Source organism: Bos mutus, chromosome 1 (genome assembly GCF_027580195.1).
Source record: "Bos mutus isolate GX-2022 chromosome 1, NWIPB_WYAK_1.1, whole genome shotgun sequence".
In the NCBI taxonomy this organism is placed as follows: Eukaryota; Metazoa; Chordata; class Mammalia; order Artiodactyla; family Bovidae; genus Bos; species Bos mutus.
The window spans coordinates 74,826,322-74,845,937 of record NC_091617.1 but is presented as its reverse complement, the minus strand read 5'-3'; the positions used below and the strand labels follow the sequence as shown (position 1 = coordinate 74,845,937).

General features: G+C 38.4%; 1 non-coding gene across 1 annotated transcript; it reads left to right on the top strand.

Moving 5' to 3' along the window:
- The first annotated feature begins 431 nt into the window (after nucleotides 1–431).
- TRNAK-UUU (transfer RNA lysine (anticodon UUU)) lies at nucleotides 432–504 on the top strand. The gene has a single exon. It is a non-coding gene; the product is annotated as a tRNA-Lys (tRNA).
- The last annotated feature ends 19,112 nt before the right edge of the window (nucleotides 505–19,616 follow it).

The window sequence follows — 19,616 nt, the reverse complement described above, 5'->3', positions numbered from 1 at the left end:
CTTGCTTCTTTTCTTTCTGAAACTCTAATTGCCTATATGCCTTGAAATTGCCCATAAGTCACTGAGGCCCAGATTATATTTTTTCAGTCTTTTTTCTCTCTTTTTCAAGTTGGATTATTTCTATTGATCTATATTCAACCTCACTTAAATTTCTTTGTCATCTCCATTTTCCTACTTAATCCTAACCAGGAAATCTGTAGTTTAGATCTTATATTTTTCAGTTCTACCATTTCTATTTAGTTCCTTTTTATATTTTGTATTTCTATGCTGAGACTTCTTATCTTTTATTTCTTGAAAGTTTATTTCTCTTCATCTCATTTAGCATAGCTATACTAACTGTATTTAAAGTTATTGTCTGATAATTCCAACATCTAGTCATTTTAGGGTTGACATCTATTGATTTTCTTTTTCCTTTAAAATGTGTCACTGTTGCCCAGATAGCTCAGTCGGTAGAGCATCAGACTTTTAATCTGAGGGTCCAGGGTTCATGTCCCTGTTCGGGTGCTTTGCATTAGGAAAAAAAAAAAAAAATGTGTCACTGTTTCTGGCTCTTTGTACATGAAGTGACTTTGAGTTGAATTTGAGGCATTCTGAATTCATTGTGCAGATTCTAAATATTGTTATAGTATAATAAATAGTGTTGATGCTCTTTTTTTTTATCCAAAAATTAACTCAGACTCAAATTAAACTCTAAATAAGCTGTAGTGACAGTGCCTCAGATCGTACATTGGGTCTTCAGATCTCAAGTTCTAGTTGCTTTGCCCATGCATGCCTACTTCAAGTGTCAGTGATGCAGGCTGTAGGGATTCTTTTTCTCTGGATGGGCTTCCTGCATAGCTCAGCTGGTAAAGAATACACCTGCAATGCAGGAGAGCCCTGTTCGATTCCTGGGTTGGGAAGTTGCCTGGAGAAAGGATGGGCTACCCACTGCAGTATTCCTGGGCTTCCCTGGTACCTCAGATGGTAAAGAATTCACCTGCAATGCGGGAGACTGGATATTTCTTTTCCAGGGGCTCTGGTTTCTTTAGGTTCTCCTCTATGATTCTTCTGCCAAAAAGAGTGAATTTTTTTTTCTATTGCAGTTATAGCAACTCTATGCCCAGTACTGCATCTGTGATGGCTTTATGTGCAGAGCAGTTAAGAAATAATGTTCTCACTCCCTGCTGGCACGTGCTCCAAGTTTCAAATCCCCTGCAAACGGTTCTCCCTCAGCTTCCATCTCCAGTACCCTCAGATAGTTGTGTTTTGAGAGTCAATAGCTCTTATTTGTGGAAAGATCTTTTTATTAGGAGCTTATTCCTATACTCTAGAAACAAAACCCTGGTATACATATCATGAGAAAGCCAACAAGGGCTCTATTTTCTACATATTTTTTTAGCTCCTTTTCAATAAAAATTAATATTCATTCCAATAAAATAAGGTAATTAAGATAGACAAATTATTTTTCTATAAGTTATTATCTATACAGACAAATTGTACCATAGTCAAAATATTTCCTGCTTTCAAACCCTCTTCTTCTGCTCTGAAACTTTACCTATGGAAAAAATTATTTCATCAGTTCCATCAACATAAGTTTTAGGCAATGATATCTGGGAAGAAGTTATTTGGATTACTTTCCAAAAAAAAATTAAACCTGGTAGGATCAAGCTGTTACATGGTCCTGCCATCTTTTGTACTGCAATGAAACAACTATATCTCACCCTAATGTGCACATGAACATGAATGAGAAGTAAATCTCTGTCACTTTAAGCCTAAGATTTTGGAGTCATTTGTTATTATAACATAACTTGGCCTAAATTCATTGATATAGACATTCTGTATGATTTAGCCTAAGCTATGACTAACCTAGATAGCATATTAAAAAGCAGAGACATCACTTTGCCAACAAAGGTCCGTCTAGTCAAGGCTATGGTTTTTCCAGTGGTCAGTATGGACGTGAGAGTTGGACTATAAATAAAGCTGAGCACCACAGAATTGATGCTTTTGAGCTGTGGTGTTGGAGAAGACTTTTGAGAGTCCCTTGGACTGCAAGGAGATCCAACCAGTTCATCCTAAAGGAGAACAGTCTTGGGTGTTCATTGGAAGGACTGATGCTGAAGCTGAAACTCCAGTACTTTGGCCACCTCATTAGAAGAGTTGACTCACTGGTAAAGACCCTGATGCCGGGAGGGATTGGGGGCAGGAGGAGAAGGAGACAACAGAGGATAAGATGGCTGGATGGCATCACCAACTTAATGGACATGAGTTTGAGTAAACTCCGGGAGTTGGTGATGGACAGGGAGGCCTGGCGTGCTGTGGTTCATGAGGTCACAAAGAGTCGGACATGACTGAGCAACTGAACTGAACTGAACTGAACAGATAATGTATATGAATATGAGACAGATAGTATATGTTAATATGAGACTGGGGATAGTTTTCATTATAGATATTATAACACAAATAACAATGATAACAAAAAAACACTGGTTTTACTAAATAATTTCCTGTTTCTTCAGAAGGAAGAAGCATAAAGTAGTGGTCAAAACTCTATACTAAGAGTGAGATGAATCAAATTCTGTTCATTGTTTAGACATTAATGATGCATTACCTTTTGAAAGACACTTACTCCTTTATTCTTTGATGTTCCCATTTGTATAATACTAAGGTTATTTTCATAACCTCTGAAAATTTGCTAGCTTTAACAGATATAAAATTTATGAATGACAACAAAGCAAGACTCACCGTTACTACAGCAAAGCCTGTCTATAATGAGGTACTCAGAATAATACCAGAAGGACTTCTGTTATAGCAGAAAAAGCCTGTCTACCAAAAAAAATCTGGCAGTCTAACATATATTAAGACACTAACTTCTGCTTTAAAATTCTATGTACCTCTCACTCGTTTTCTCTGCCATAAGCAGGTAGTATATTGCAACTGTTTGTGATGTAAAACAATCATTGGTTTTCAAAATATGTACAGATATCAAGTAGGCTAAGAAAACTGCTCCAATCCAAAGAAGGTGTTGTTCTTATAGACAAAGGCTGCTCTCACAACCTATTTCATGGAATGAAAACTCACAGGGAGAAGTGATAAGAAAAGCCATAGCAGCCAGAGTCTGAAAATAAGAAAGTTTGTTTCTGTAAATCACTGAAGTTTTGGTGCTATTCTTTTTATATAACAAAGCCAACTGTTAGACAAAATGCGGTACCAGAAATAAGTGCTGCCCTAACAAAATACTCCAAATTATATCATAAGAAATGTGTAGCAAGTCAGTGATGGAAAGTTTTTGGAGTGTATAAAAAATGTCAATAAATATCACTGGAGGTAAAGACTTGGTATGTTTAAGACATTGATAACTTGAAAGGCAAACAATGTACCTAATAAATGTGTGGATTCAGGCGAATGGGTTTTGTGATACATAATTTTACTATGGCTTTTGTTTACTAGCTGTATTAGCCAAATACTACAAGACAAATACTACTTTATGTGCTTAGAAAAGAATTAGCCCATTTGTAGGCAGGGATGCAAAGAAAAAAAAATTCAGAAATTCTCAGTATTGTAAACCTAAGATTTGTAAGTTTTTACTCATGTCTATTGAGTTAAAGAACAAGCAGAGAAATTGTTCAAAGAATCATTCTTGATTTCAAGGCATAAACCAAATCAATGACACAGCCATGATTCCCTTTGTTAAGATATCTCTGGAGTTTAATATGGACTCCAAAGCATCTTTTTATTTGGACATACAGGCTCAAGAAGAACGGATTAAAAGTGTTCTTACAAAAAGGTTTTGTTGCTGATGTGAAACAACATTGGTTTTCAAAATATCTGCAGGCATTAAATAGGTTGAAAAATTGCTCAGTTTCCAAGGAGGTCATGTTTTTCATTGCATTCTTCAGATTTGGACAAAGGGGAAAATGAAAAAGAAAGGAACTCTCAGAAAACAGACAAAAGATTCATGGAGAGTGATAAACTGTGAAGTCACTTAAAGGAAGAATGTTGTTGTTCAGTCACTAAGTAGTGTCCAACTCTTTGCAACACCATGGACTGTAGCCCACCAGGCTTCCCTGTCCATGGAATTCTCCAGGCAAGAACACTGGAGTGGGTTGCCATTTCCTTCTCCTATAACAAGTATGCCTGGGACCAATCAATGGTACACTACCAAGCTTCAAGGTAAGAAATTTAATAATATTTGCCCAATGAGATGAAATAATTTCTGTAACCCGTGACCTCTGAGCAGTTTTTTCCTTCCCTTTTTAACATGAGATGTGCACTAGTGTGTGGGATAACAAAATTTTTAGCTACATGTCTCTGGATCAAAAGGAGCAATATGTGGATCTGATGTAAAAGCTATTATGAGTCTTAGACTTTAAAGCTGAGTGCATGGCGAGGTGAAATTTTAGGGTATCTTCCTTGGAAAAATAAATAGAATATTTTGCATACAGTAATGAGAGAAGTAAATATTTGTGATCAAGACAGAAGTCTTGATAGATAACATTTTTCACAATCATGAACTTCTCCTTTTCTGAAAGGAGTTTTTACTTGCTCACCAAATGTTTATTACCAATGCCTCCTATGGGAGGAGTTTACATCAGCAATGTGTTGACATGGAGTTTAGCTTGCTTTACCAATAGATTATGAGCAAATATGTTGCATCTACAGGTAATCAGAATCTCTTAGAGACATCCTAAGTTTTCACCTTCCCTTTTGCTCTTTGGTCTGTTGACCTAAAACAAATTTCCAGTAATTTCTTCAGCAAAAATGGGTTTATTCCAGATCAACTGCTGCTGCTACTGCTGCTAAGTTGCTTCAGTCATGTCCGACTCTGTGAGACCCCATAGATGGCAGCCCACCAGGCTTCCCCATCCCTGGAATTCTCCAGGCAAGAACACTGGAGTGGGTCGCCATTTCCTTCTCAACATGTGATTACAATTCAGGGTCTGCAATCATTATAAACCATGTGCAAGTCACTCACAAAAATAAATGGAGAACTCTTTTAAAAAGGAGGAAAGGCAGTTGGGAGAGCTACAGTAAACAAAGAGTCAATGGTTTTTCATTGCCTGTATTGTGATCATCTCTTATTGATTGAGCTCTTGCCAGGCAAGGAGAGGGAGTCTTCTTTTTGTTGGACTCTACTATTGCAGGGCCCTTATCTGCGACCTGAAAAATCTGTATGCAGGTGAAGAAGCAACAGTTAGAACTGAACATGGAACAACAGACTGGTTCCAAATTGGGAAAGGAGTACATCAAGGCTGTATATTGTCACCCTGCTTATTTAACTTATATGCAGAGTACATTATACGAAATGCCAGGCTGGATGAACCACAAGCTGGAATCAAGATTGCCGAGAGAAGTGTCAATAACCTCAGATATGCAGATGACACCACCCTTATGGCAGAAAGTGGAGAAGAACTAAAGAACCTCTTGATGAAAGTGAAAGAGGAAAATGAAAAAGCTGGCTTAAAACTCGACATTCAAAAAGTAAGATCGTGGCCTCCGGTCCTATCACTTCATGGCAAATAGATGGGGAAACTAAGGAAACAGTGACAGACTTTATTTTCTTGGACTCTAAAATCATTGCATATGGTGACTGCAGCCATGAAATTAAAAGATGCTTGCTTCTTGGAAGAAAGGCTGTCACAAACCTAGACAGAGTATTCAAAAGCAGAGATAATACTTTGCCGAGAAAGGTCCTCTAGTCAAAGCTATGGTTTTTCCAGTAGTCATGTATGGATGTGAGAGTTGGACTATAAAGAAAGCTGAGGGCTGAAGAATTGATGCTTTTGAGGTGTGGTGTTGGAGAAGACACTTGAGAGTCCCTTGGACAGCAAGGAGATCAAACCAGTCCATCCTGAAGGAAATCAATCCTGAATATTCATTGGAAGGACTGATGCTAAAGTTGAAACTCCAATACTTTGGCCACTTGATGCAAAGAACTGACTTATTGGAAAGGACCCTGATTCTGGGAAAGATTGAAGGCAGGAGGAGAAGAGGGCAACAGAGGATGAGATGGTTGGATGGCATCACCAAATTGATGGACATGAGTCTGAGCAAACTCTGGGAGTTGGTGATGGACAGGGAGGCCTGGTGTGCTGCAGTTCATGGGGTCACAAAGAGTCAGACATGACTGAGTGACTGAACTGACTGGCCATAGGCATGAGAGCTTCCATTCTAGTCTCCTGACTTTATTTATCTGAGGTTTCTGTTCATTAATTTTTTTTAAAATTTCCCCATATAAATCAAGATTTTTTTTCTGAAAGCATTTGTGATCAAAAGTTATTTTTTCTGGTTTCAGGGGCTTTTTGTCCTTCAGGCATATAAGACAGAGTTCATGCCTTTTCATTGATTTGGTTGTGAGGATCTTATTGGCTTAGCTCTCCCCAGGAAAAAAGACTGTCTTTTTTTCTGTTTTGTTCTGTTATTGACAGAGGGTGTGAAAACCCCACACCTCAATTCTGATTCCCTGACTTTATTTGCCTAAGTATTCTGTTTATAAATTCTTTTTCTCATCTTTTTTATGAGGATGCACATGGTCCCTAATTGGGGGAAGTCTTCAACCTAGATTCCAGAATAAGAAAACTCAAAGAGAAGAGATGAAGCAGATCCACAGATTACAGCAAAACCACAGATGAATCATAGGCCATATATCCATAAAAAGAGCAGAGACATCACTTTGCTGACAAAGGTCCATCTGGTCAGAGCTATGGTTTTTCCAGTAGTCATGTATGGATGTAAGAATTGGACCATAAAGAAGGCTGAGCATCAAAGAATTAATGCTTTTGAAGGAAATCAAACCAGTCAATCCTAAAGGAAATCAACCCTGAATATTCAGTGTAAGGACTGATGCTGTAGCTCCAGTACTTTGGCCACTAATGTGAAAAGCTGACTCATTGAAAAATAACCTCATGCTGGGAAAAACTGAGGGCAAGAGGAAAAGGTGACAGATGATGAGATAGTTGGATAGCATCGCTGACTCAATGGACATGAGTTTGATCAAACTCAGGGAGATAGTGATGGACAGAGAAGCCTGGTGTGCTGTAGTTCATGGGGTCACAAAGAGCCAGTAACGATTTATCCACTGAACAAAAACAACAGCCATGGATTGAGAAGAATCATTTTATTTTGTAAAGGCTACAAATAGAGAAAACGCTCCCACCACAAAGTCATTTACATCTTACATTTCAATAGAAAGCAAGATTTTTTTTTTGAAATCCACCATGTCTAAGAAATGGAGTTTGTTCTATTTGAAATGCATATGCACATACTTATAATTTTTAATACTAACCAGGACACATATCATGTTTCATCTTATGTAGAAACAGAAAATAGAATTCATATTCAGTACTTCAAGAACAATCTTTTGCAAATCAATTTCTGGACTTCAGATTCTTCATCTGTCAAATAGAAATATAAACTATGTCCAATAATTGTTGAGTATTTTTTCAAGATTCAAAAGGATAAGTGTCAAAATATTTTATGAGACTTACATTAACATGCAAATTTTGCTGTATGAAATTGAAATGAAAACACCAGAGAGAACCATTCTCTCTTTAAAAATGAAAAAGTTGTTTGCTTTTAATGTAAAGTATATATTTGTTGAATATACATTCAAGTATAAGATTTCCCCAAGAAAATCACAGAGGAAAGCATATACTTGCACAAATGAAACCCTGAAGCTCTGTGTATTCATTAACTCTTGCCTTCAGTAGAGGACAATAAAATGTAAACAATGAAAATCCTGTGAATTTCATCATCTTTAAATATGTAGAAATTGATATTCATGCAAAGAACATTTGCTAAAATTGCTTAGTGTCTGGAGACCAAATATCTGACTGTCATCATTTTCTGAATATGACTTTAGCTTTTGGGGAGAAAAAAACACTGGAAGAGAGGTGAATGTTTTGAATTTCAACTTTTTAAATCCTTTACCAACAGCACTTTAAATGGAATCACAATGGGAAAAAAAGGCTTTATTTAAACCTTCATTATGTTACATAGTGTCAAAGTAGATGATGAGGAAGGAATTCTAATTCAGTTATGTGTTGTATACAAGTGTTTATGGGTATGGGTTTATTTAACCTGCCATTTAGCTTTCTTAAAATATATGTGGAAATTTTGTAGGCCCATCAACTTGCTGTATATTTTGGTAATGAGAAGATAAAAAGAATGACAAAGCTTTCCTCATCAGGTAATAATTTCTTTAACTACAAGTTATTAATACAACGCATTCAAGTGTTTATCAAATGACTGGCATGCCAATTGTTCTGCTAGGTGCTAGGGTATCTAGAAATAAGACTTGATCCCTTGCCAAGGAAAAGTAACCATGCTTCCATGGATTTTTAAAGCTTCATGGTGAATGGTGGAAATTGATTTTAAAAATCACATAAATGCATATGATTAGAAACATGTAATATAAATATAAAGAAAAAACACAGGGACCTTTGAATACATATAATGGGGACCTGAGCCACAGTCAGGTCCTGGTCTTGTTTTTGCTGACTGTGTAGAGCTTCTCCATCTTTGGCTGCAAAGAATATAATCAATCTCATTTCAGTGTCAATCATCTGGTGATGTCCATGTATAGAGTCTTCTCTTGTGTGGTTGGAAGACGGTGTTTGCTATGACCAGTGTGTTCTCTTGGCAAACTCTGCTAGCCTTTGCCCTGCTTCATTCTGTACTCCAAGGCCAAATATGTCTGTTACTCCAGGTGTTTCTTGACTTCCTACTTTTGCATTCCAGTCCCCTATAATGAAAAGGACATCTTTTTTGGGTGTTAATTCTAGAACGTCTTGTAGGTCTTCATAGAACTGTTCAACTTCACTTTCTTCAGTGTTACTGGTCGGGGCATAGGCTTGGATTAACATGATATTGAATGGTTTGCCTTGGAAATGAACAGAGATCGTTCCGTTGTTTGTGAGATTGCATCCAAGTACTCCATTTTGGACTCTTTTGTTGACCATGATTGCTATTCCATTTCTTATAAGGGATTCTTGCCCACAGTAGTAGATATAATGGTCATCTGTGTTAAATTCACCCATTTCAGTCCATCTTAGTTCACTGATTCCTAGAATGTCGATGTTCACTCTTGTCATCTCTTGTTTGATCACTTCCAATTTGCCTTGATTCATGGACCTAACATTCTAGGTTCCTATGCAATATTGCTCTTTACAGCATTTAACCTAGCTTCTATCACCAGTCCCATACACAACTGGGTGTTGTTTTTGCTTTGGCTCCATCCCTTCATTCTTTCTGGAGTTATTTCTTCACTGATCTCCAGTAGCATATTGGGCACCTACTGACCTGGGGAGTTCATCTTTCAGTGTCCAATCTTTTCACTTTTTCTTACTCTTCATGGGGTTCTCAAGGCAAGAATACTGAAGGGTTTTGTCATTCCCTTTTCCAGTGGACCACATTGAGAAACCTGTATGCAGGTCAGGAAGCAACAGTTAGAACTGGACATGGAACAACAGACTGGTTCCAAATAGGAAAAGGAGTACATCAAGCCTGTATATTGTCACCCTGCTTATTTAATTTTTATGCAGAGTACATCATGAGAAATGCTGGGCTGGAGGAAGCACAGGCTGGAATCAAGATTGCTGGGAGAAATATCAATAACCTCAGATATGCAGATAATACCACCCTTATGGCAGAAAGTGAAGAATAACTAAAGAGCCTCTTGATGAAAGTGAAAGTGGAGAGTGCAAAAGTTGGCTTGAAGCCCAACATTCAGAAAACTAAGATCATGGCATCTGGTCCCATCACTTCATGGCAAATAGACGGGGAAACAGTGGCTGACTTTATTTTTCTGGGCTCCAAAGTCACTGCGGATGGTGATTGTAGCCATGAAATTAAAAGATGCTTACTCCTTGGAAGGAAAGTTGTGACCAACCTAAGACAGTATATTAAAAAACAGAGACATTACTTTGCCAACAAAGGTCCTTCTAGTCAAGGCTATGGTTTTTCCAGTGGTCATGTACAGATGTGAGAGTTGGACTATAAAGGAAGCTGAGTGCTTAAGAATTGATGCTTTTGATGTGTGGTGTTGGAGAAGACTCTTGAGAGTTCCTTGGACTGCAAGGAGATCCAACCAGTCCATCCTAAAGGAGATCAGTCCTGGGTGTTCATTGGTAGGACTGATGTTGAAGCTGAAACTCCAATACTTTGGCCACCTGATGCGAAGACCTGACTCACTTGAAAAGACCCTGATGTTGGGAAAGATTGAGGGCAGGAGGAGAAGGGGATGACAGAGGATAAGATGGTTGGATGGCATCACCAACTCAATGGACATGGATTTGGCGGACTCTGGGAGTTGGTGATGGACAGGAAGGCCTGGCGTGTTGTGGTTCATGGGGTCACATAGAGTCTGACATGACTGAGCGACTGAACTGAACTGAGTAGAGACCTTGGTTCAATATAGGTATGAATTTCAAGAGATTTTTTCCTGCGGCAATGATACATGAAATGAGACCTGATGGATGAAGAGAAGTTAACCTAGGTAACGAATGACAGAAAGAAACAAACTTCTAGGCAAGAAGAATAACCTATGCAATACATGAAATACAATGAAAAACTTAGTGTCTACAAGAGTATGAAGAGGGCTGATGGAGCTGGAACTACAGAACAAGAGAGAAGTTTAAGATGAGGCTGGAGTGTTGGGAAGAAGCTAGTTCTTACAGGGCCTTTAGGTGAGGTGAAGAATTTGGGTTGAATTCTCTTTCATTTCGTCAGCAATGACAAACATGTAGAAAAGGTCCAAGATGTTTCAGACAAAAAGAATTATCTATGCAAAGTTCTAGAACATGACAAAGATGACCTAGATGAAACCACAAATGCTTGAACTGAGGGCATTCTTATTCACTGATTAATTCTGTTTCACCATCAAAGCAATTATTTGTAACTTAAGGTAGTGGCACCCCACTCCAGTGCTCTTGCCTGGAAAATCCCATGGACAGAGGAGCCTGGTAGGCTGCAGTCCATGGGGTCGCTAGGAGTTGACACGACTGAGCGACTTCACTTTCACTTTTCACTTTCATGCATTGGAGAAGGAAATGGCAACCCACTCCAGTGTTCTTGCCTGGAGAATCCCAGGGATGGGGGAGCCTGGTGGGCTGCTGTCTCTGGGGTCGCACAGAGTCGGACACGACTGAAGTGACTTAGCAGTAGCAGTGTCTTCTAAAAATTTTTGGGCCCCTTGTATCCTCCTCTCCTAATCTCAGCACATTTATGAATTTATTTTATTTTGTATTTTGTTGCTGTCATATTATTAGGTTTTGAATTCTAAAGTAACTGAAGTCAACTTCTGCTTTTCAACTTTGCCGTATTGGACTATCAGTTCTTGAATTAATATCACAACTATACTTTTTGATTTTCAAGTATCATGTAGGGCAGAAACCACACTAATTTTTTATTAAAAAAATTATTCTAAATAATGACTTACAAATTCTAGGACAGAAAATCACTTGGAAGATATCAAGTCCATATTATCTGAGTGAAAATTTGAGTAAGAGAACTGAAAATAAATAGTCCAAGAAAATAGATGTAATCATATCGAGCAAAATTTAAATCAAAATCTCAACCTTTTACTTTGTTTCAGAGATAAAACTAAATTGTAAAAGTATCAGCTTGCCCTTGGTTAGACCAGTCACTAATAATAAATGTAAGATATTAAGACCTGGCTGATTTATTTTTCCACATAATTTTGCATGTCTCTTGAATTTATGTTCTAAATTTTAGAATCTATATTCCCAACTCAGAAACAATGATTCAGTTAAGTTCAGTCGCTCAGTCGTGTCTGACTCTTCACGACCCCGTGAATCGCAGCACGCCAGGCCTCCCTGTCCATCACCAGCTCCCGGAGTTCACTCAGACTCACGTCCATCGAGTCGGTGATGCCATCCAGCCATCTCATCCTCTGTCGTCCTCTTCTCCTCCTGCCCACAATCCCTCTCAGCATCAGAGTCTTTTCCAATGAGTCAACTCTTCCCATGAGGTGGCCAAAGTACTGGAGTTTCAGCTTCAACAGATTGTGGAGCAATATTGTGGAGCAATATAATATTCAGGCAGTAATATCAAGGAACCAAAGAACTAAATATCTGGCTTGCAGAAAGAGCACCTAAGTGGTATCATTTCAGTGTCTCTTGGAAAGTCTCGGTTGGAAGGGGAGAGGCAGAGAGTGTGAGGGTGCACTGTCTTTTATCTTTTCCTTTCAGAAGAAAACCATTTGGGGAGAAATGTTACATTTTATGAGCTGTAAACAGTTATTCACACCTTCAGCAAATAAAGGTGCAAGTTTTTCTGGGAGGTGAAGGAGAAAGCAAGGGGGTATTAATAATATGGGGCAAACAACTCATGAGAAATTTCCTTGGATGCAGGGAGAAGTTTAAAAATATGAGCTTAAGAGTTTCAACTTCCTGATTTACCTGTGTTTCATTCAGTATTGGAACAAGACCTTTTTTATTCCTTTCAAATAGACTTGGTAGCTGGTCTATTTGCACAGCACATCTTTTTACTCTAGTACTTATTTCTTTCTCATTATCATGTAGCAGACTGTTACCCTAGCAACTCAAGTGTCAGATTTCACATGCAAACACCTGCACTCTTCAAGGAGAAGATCACACATTTGTTGTAAACAATAATGTGATTGGAAAAGATGGCTTTACAAGTGTCTTTTTAAGGGAGGCATACACTTGATGGGGAAAAATAAAACAACCAAAAGTTGTAGGTAAGAAAAATTTAACCATTATAAGTTAATTGGAGGGTAATTATTAAATGTTTATTTGCCAAAATTTACTGCATATCGTGTTAATAAAAATATAGGTCTATCTATATTTGTATTTCCTAGCGCTTATATAAATAGTAACATATATAAATTTTATCCACCTTTATTTATTCTTTTCAACATATTCTAAAGACCATTTACATGGAAGGATGTAAAGATATTCTTACTTTTTGAAACTGGAATGCATGATTTTTAAGAGTTCTTCAAACTCTGACCTTTTATTTAGAATCACAGAAAGAAACAGCAACTATCTATTGTTTTTACTTATCTATCTTTTCCTTTAAAGCTTGTTTTACAATATATTGCTTTGTTTACATTGAATTTATAAAATATAGTAAGTGGGAAGTCTGTCTCTGAAATCTATGCATTCTTCCCTTTTTTGCCATAAGGAAATTGTCCTCTACTTCAATCAACAATTACAGGGTGCCTAACATGGGAAATAGATGGAGAAACAGTGGAAACAGTGTCAAGCTTTATTTTGGGGGGCTCCAAAATCACTGCAGATGGTGATTGCAGCCATGAAATTAAAAGACGCTTACTCCTTGGAAGGAAAGTTATAACCAACGTAGGCAACATATTAAAAAGCAGAGACATTACTTTGCCAATAAAGGTCTGTCTAGTCAAGGCTATGGTTTTTCCAGGGGTCATGTATGGATGTGAGAGTTGGAGTATAAAGAGAGCTGAGCGCCGAAGAATTGATGCTTTTGAACTGTGGTGTTGGAGAAGACTCTTGAGAGTCCCTTGGACTGCAAGGAGATCCAACCCATCCATCCTAAAGGACATCAGTCCTGGGTGTTCATTGGAAGGACTGATACTGAAGCGGAAACTCCAGTACTTGGGCCACCTGATGGAAAGAGTTGACTCATTGGAAAAGACCCTGATGCTGGGAGGGATTGAGGGCAGGAGGAGAAGGGGACCACAGGGGATGAGATGGCTGGATGGCATCACCGACTTGATGGACATGAGTTTGAGTAAACTCCAGGAGTTGGTGATGGACAGGGAAGCCTGGCGTGCTGCGATTCATGGGGTCACAAAGAGTCGGACACGACTGAGCGACTGAACTGAACTGAACTGAGCATATTTTGCTTACCTGGTTAGGCACTAAGTATTCAATAGTGGCAAGCATGTTTGCTGCATTCAAGGTACTTAAAGTCTAGTATAGCACAGTAAATATGTTCACAGAGAAAACCAATAATGTGTTAAAATTTCTATTAACATATGCTGGCATTTGAGGATGACAATAACATATAATCTAAAATATTAAAAAGGGGATTGTTATAGGCTGAATGTTTGTGTCTTCCCTGAATTTTAATGCCTAATATGATCATCCCCTCCATGGATCACAGCCTTGTCGTGGCAAAAGGACTTGTGTAACTCAATGAAGATATGAGCTATATCATGTCGCCGCCACCACCGCTAAGTTGCTTAAGTTGTGTCCGACTCTGTGAGACCCCAGAGACGGCAGCCCACCAGGTTCCCCTGTCCCTGGGATTCTCCAGGCAAGAACACTGGAGTGGGTTGCCATTTCCTTCTCCAATGCATAAAAGTAAAAAGTGAAAGTGAAGTCGCTCAGTCATGTCTGACTCTTAGCGACCCCATGGACTGTAGCCCACCAGGCTCCTCCATCCATGGGATTTTCCAGGCAAGAGTACTGGAGTGGGGTGCCATTGCCTTCTCCAGCTATATCATGCAGGGCCACCCAAAATGGACAGGTTATAGTGAAGAGTTCTGGCAAAACATGGTCCACTGGAAGAGGGAATAGCAAACCACTCCAGTATTTTTGCCTCAAGAACCCCATGAACGCTATGAAAAGGCAAATAGATATGATACTGGAAGATGAGCCCTCCAGGTTGGAAGGCGTCCAGTATGCTACTGAGGAAGAGTGGAGGGCAATTACTAATAGCTCCAGAAACAATGAAGCGGCTGGACCAAAGAAGAAACAATGCTCAGTTGTGGATGTGTCTGGTGGTGAAAGTAAAGTCCAATGCTGTGAAGAATGGTATTTCATAGGAACCTGGAATGGTAGGTCCATGAATCAAAGTAAATTGGGACATTGTCAAGCAGGAGATGGCAAGATTCAATATTGGCATCTTAGGAATCAGTAAACTAAAATGGATGGGAGTGGGCACATTTCATTTAGGTGATCATAATATCTACTACTGTGGGCAAGAATCCCTTAGAAGAAATGGAGTAACACTCACAGTCAACAAATGAGTCCAAAATGCAGTACTTGGTTACAACCCCAAAAGCAACAGAATGATCCCAATTTGTTTCCAAGGAAAACCGTTCAACATCACAGTAATCCAAGTGTGTGCACCAACCATGGATGCCAAAGAAGCTGAAGCTGACTGTTTCTATAAAGACCTGCAGCACCTTCTAGAACTAACAATGAAAAAATATGTCCTTTTCATCATAATGGATTGGAGTGCAAAAATAGAAAGTCAAGAGATCCTCAGAATAACAAGCAAACTTGGCCTTGGAATACAAAATGAAACAGGGCAAAAACTAGCAGAGTTTTGTCAAGAGAGCATGCTGGTCATAGCAAACACCCTTTTCCAACAACCCAAGAGATGACTCTACAGATGGACATCACCAGGTGGTTAATACTGAAAATCAGATTGATTATGTTCTTTACAGCCAAAAATGGAGAAGCTCCATACAATCAGCAAAAACAAGAGCTGTAAATGACTATGAGTCAGATCATGAGCTCCTTATTGTAAAATTCTGGCTTAAATTAAAGAAAATATCACAAGGGTGGAAGCTTCATTGATAGGATTAATGCCCTAAGTAAAAGAGACCTACAGAGCTCTTTTGCCTTTTCCTCCATGTAAAGGTAGAGCTAGAAGACAGTGTCTATGAACCAGAAAGAATACTCTCACTAGACACTGAATCATTTGGCATCTTGATCTTGAACTTCCCAGTCCCTAGAACTTTGATATCTATTATTAATATGCCATCTAGTCTACAGAATTTGTTATAGCAGCCTGAACTAAAACAGGGATCAACTTATCTTTTCATACTGATAAGATTTATTAGAGTATGGAGCTTGGATCAGATATAAAAGTATGCCTCTTAAGTACCAATCTACTAAGTGAATTGATTTATCCGGACACATCACAGTTTAAGAATAGTTCTGGGGGGCGGTCCTAAGACAGCGGAAGAATAGGATGGGGAGACCACTTTCTCCCCCACAAATTCATCGAAAGAACATTTGAACCCTGAGCAAATTCCACAGAACAACTTCTGAATGCTGGCAGAGGACATCAGGAACCCAGAAAGGCAGCCCATTGTCTTCGAAAGGAGATGGAGAAGTCTTGAGGCTACTGTAAGAATCAGACTGAAGATCAGAGGCAGGAGGCTTAAGTCCAAATTCTGAGAACAGCAGAGAACTCCTGAACCCAGGGAACATTAATCAATAGGAGCTCATCAAACGCCTCTATACCTACAGTGAAACCAAGCACCACCCAAGGGCCAACAAGCTCCAGAGCAAGACATACCATGCAAATTCTCCAGCAACACAGACTCTCCAACAATGTAACCCCGAGCCTCAATATATAGGCTGCCCAAAGTCACACCAAACCCACTGACATCTCAAAACTCATTACTGGACACTCCATTGCACTCCAGAGAGAAGAAATCCAGTTCCACCTACCAGAATACTGACACAAGCTTCCCTAACCAGGAAACCTTGAGAAGCCACCCATACAACCCAACCAATAGCGAGGAACCTCCACAATAAAGAGGAACCATCAACTATCAGAATACAGAAAGGCCACCCCAAACGCAGCAATATAAACAAGATGAAAAGGCAGAGAAATACCCAGCAGGTAAAGGAGCAGGATAAATGCCCACCAAACCGAGGAAGAAATGGGGAATCTACCTGATAAAGAATTCTGAATAATGATAGTGAAAATGATCCAAAATCTTGAAAACAAATTGGAGTTACAGATAAGTAGCCTGGAGACAAGGATCGAGAAGATGCAAGAAAGGTTTAACAGGCAACTAGAAGAAATAATAAAGAGGCAATATATAATGAATAACGCAATTAATGAGATCAAAAACACTCTGGAGGGAAGCAACAGTAGAATAACGGAGGCAGAAGATAGGATAACTGAGGTAGAAAAAAGAATGGTAGAAGTAAATGAAACAGAGAGAGAAAAAAGAAAAAAGAATTAAAAGAAATGAGGACAACATCAGAGACCTCTGGGTTCAAATGATAAATGCCCCAGCATTCGAATCATAGGAGTCCCAGAAGAAGAAGACAAAAAGAAAGACCATGAGAAAGTACTTGCGGAGATAATAGTTGAAAACTTCCCTACAATGGGGAAGGAAATAATCACCCAAGTCCAAGAACCACAGAGAGTCCCAAACAGGATAAACCCAAGGCTAAACACCCCAAGACACATATTAATCAAATTAACACAGATCAAACACAAAGAACAAATATTAAAAGCAGCAAGGGAAAAAACAACAAATAACACACAAGGAGATTCCCATAAGGATAACAGCTGATCTTTCAACAGAAATTCTTCAGGCCAGAAGGGAATGGCTGCTGCTGCTGCTAAGTCACTTAAAGTGATGAAAGAAAATAACCTACAGCCCCGACTACTATGCCCAGCAAGGATCTCATTCAAATATGAAGGAGAAATCAAAAGCTTTACAGACAAGCAAAAGTTCAGAGGATTCAGCACCACCAAGCCAGCTCTCCAACAAATGCTAAAGGATCTTCTCTAGACAGGAAACACAGAAAGGGTGTATAAACTCAAACCCAAAACAATAAAGTAAATGGCAACAGGATCATACTTATCAATAATTACCTTAAAAATAAATGGGTTGAATGCCCCAACCAAAAAACAAATAATGGCTGAATGGATACAAAAACAAGACCCCTATATATGTTGTCTACAAGAGACCCATCTTGAAACAAGGGACACATACAGACTGAAATTGAAGGGCTGGAAAAAGATATTCCATGCAAATAGAGCCCAAAAGAAAGCAGGAATAGCAATACTCATATCAGATAAAATAGACTTTAAAACAAAGGCTATGAAAAGAGACAAAGATGGACACTACATAATGATCAAGGGATCAATCCAAGAAGAAGATATAACAATCATAAATATATATGCACCCAACATAGGAGCACCATAATATGTAAGACAAATGCTAACAAGTATGAAAGGGAAAATTAACAATAAGACAAGAATAGTGGGAGACTTTAATACCCCACTCACACCTATGGATAGATCAACTAAACAGAAAATTAACAAGGAAACACAAACTTTAAATGATACAATAGACCAGTTAGACCTAATTGATATCTATAGGACATTTCACCCCAAAACAATGAATTTCACCTTTTTTTCAAGTGCACACGGAAACTTCTCCAGATAGATCACATCCTGGGCCATAAATCTAGCCTTGGTAAATTCAAAAAAATAGAAATCATTCCAAGCATCTTTTCTGACCACAATGCAGTAAGATTAGATCTCAATTACAGGAGAAAAACTATTAAAAATTCCAACATATGGAGGCTGAACAACACACTGCTGAATAACCAACAAATCACAGAATAAATCAAAAAAGAAATCAAAATATGCATAGAAATGAATGAAAATTAAAACACAACAACCCAAAACCTATGGGACACTATAAAAGCAGTGCTAAGGGGAAGGTTCATAGCAATACAGGCATACCTCAAGAAACAAGAAAAAAGTCAAATAAATAACCTAACTCTACACCTAAAGCAACTTGAAAAGGCAGAAATTATGAACCCCAGGGTTAGTAGAAGGAAAGAAATCTTTAAAAATTAGGCCAGAAATAAATGCAAAAGAAACAAAAGAGACCAAAATCAACAAAACCAAAAGCTGGTTCTCTGAGAAGTTAAATAAAATTGACAAACCATTAGCCAGACTCATCAAGAAACAAAAAGAGAAAAATCAAATCAACAAAAGTAGAAATGAAAATGGAGAGATCACAACAGACAACACAGAAATACAAAGGATCATAAGAGACTGTTATCAGCAACTATATGCAAATAAAATGGACAGCTTGGAAGAAACTGACAAATTCTTCGAAAAGTACAACTTTCCATATTGAGCCAGGAAGAAATAGAAAATATTAACAGACCCATCACAAGCATGGAAATTGAAAACTGTAATCAGAAATCTTCCAACAAACAAAAGCCCAGGTCCACACGGCTTCACAGCTGAAAAAAAAAAATTTAGAGAACTAACAGCTATCCTACTCAAACTCTTACAGAAAATTGCAGAGGAAGGTAAACTTCCAAACTCATTTTATGAGGCCATCACCCTAATACCAAAACCTGACAAAGATGCCACAAAAAAAGAAAACTACAGGCCAGTATCACTGATGAACATAGATGCAAAAATCCTTAACAAAATTCTAGCAAACAGAATCCAATGACATATTTAAAAGATCATACATCATGACCAAGTGGGCTTTATCCCAGGGATGTAAGGATTCATCAATATCCGCAAATCAATCAATGTAATACACCACATTAACAAATTGAAAAATAAAAACCATATGATTATCTCAATAGATGCAGAGAAAGCCTTTGACAAAATTCAACATCCATTTATGATAAAAATCCTCCAGAAAGCAGGAATAGAAGGAACATACCTCAACATAATAAAAGCTATATATGACAAACCCACAGCAAACATTATCCTAAATGGTGAAAAATTGAAAGCATTTCCCCTAAAGTCAGGAACAAGACAAGGGTGCCCACTCTCACCACAACTATTCAACATAGTTTTGGAAGTTTTGGCCACAGCAGTCAGAGTAGAAAAAGAAATAAAAGGAATCCAAACTGGAAAATAAGAAGTAAAACTCTCAC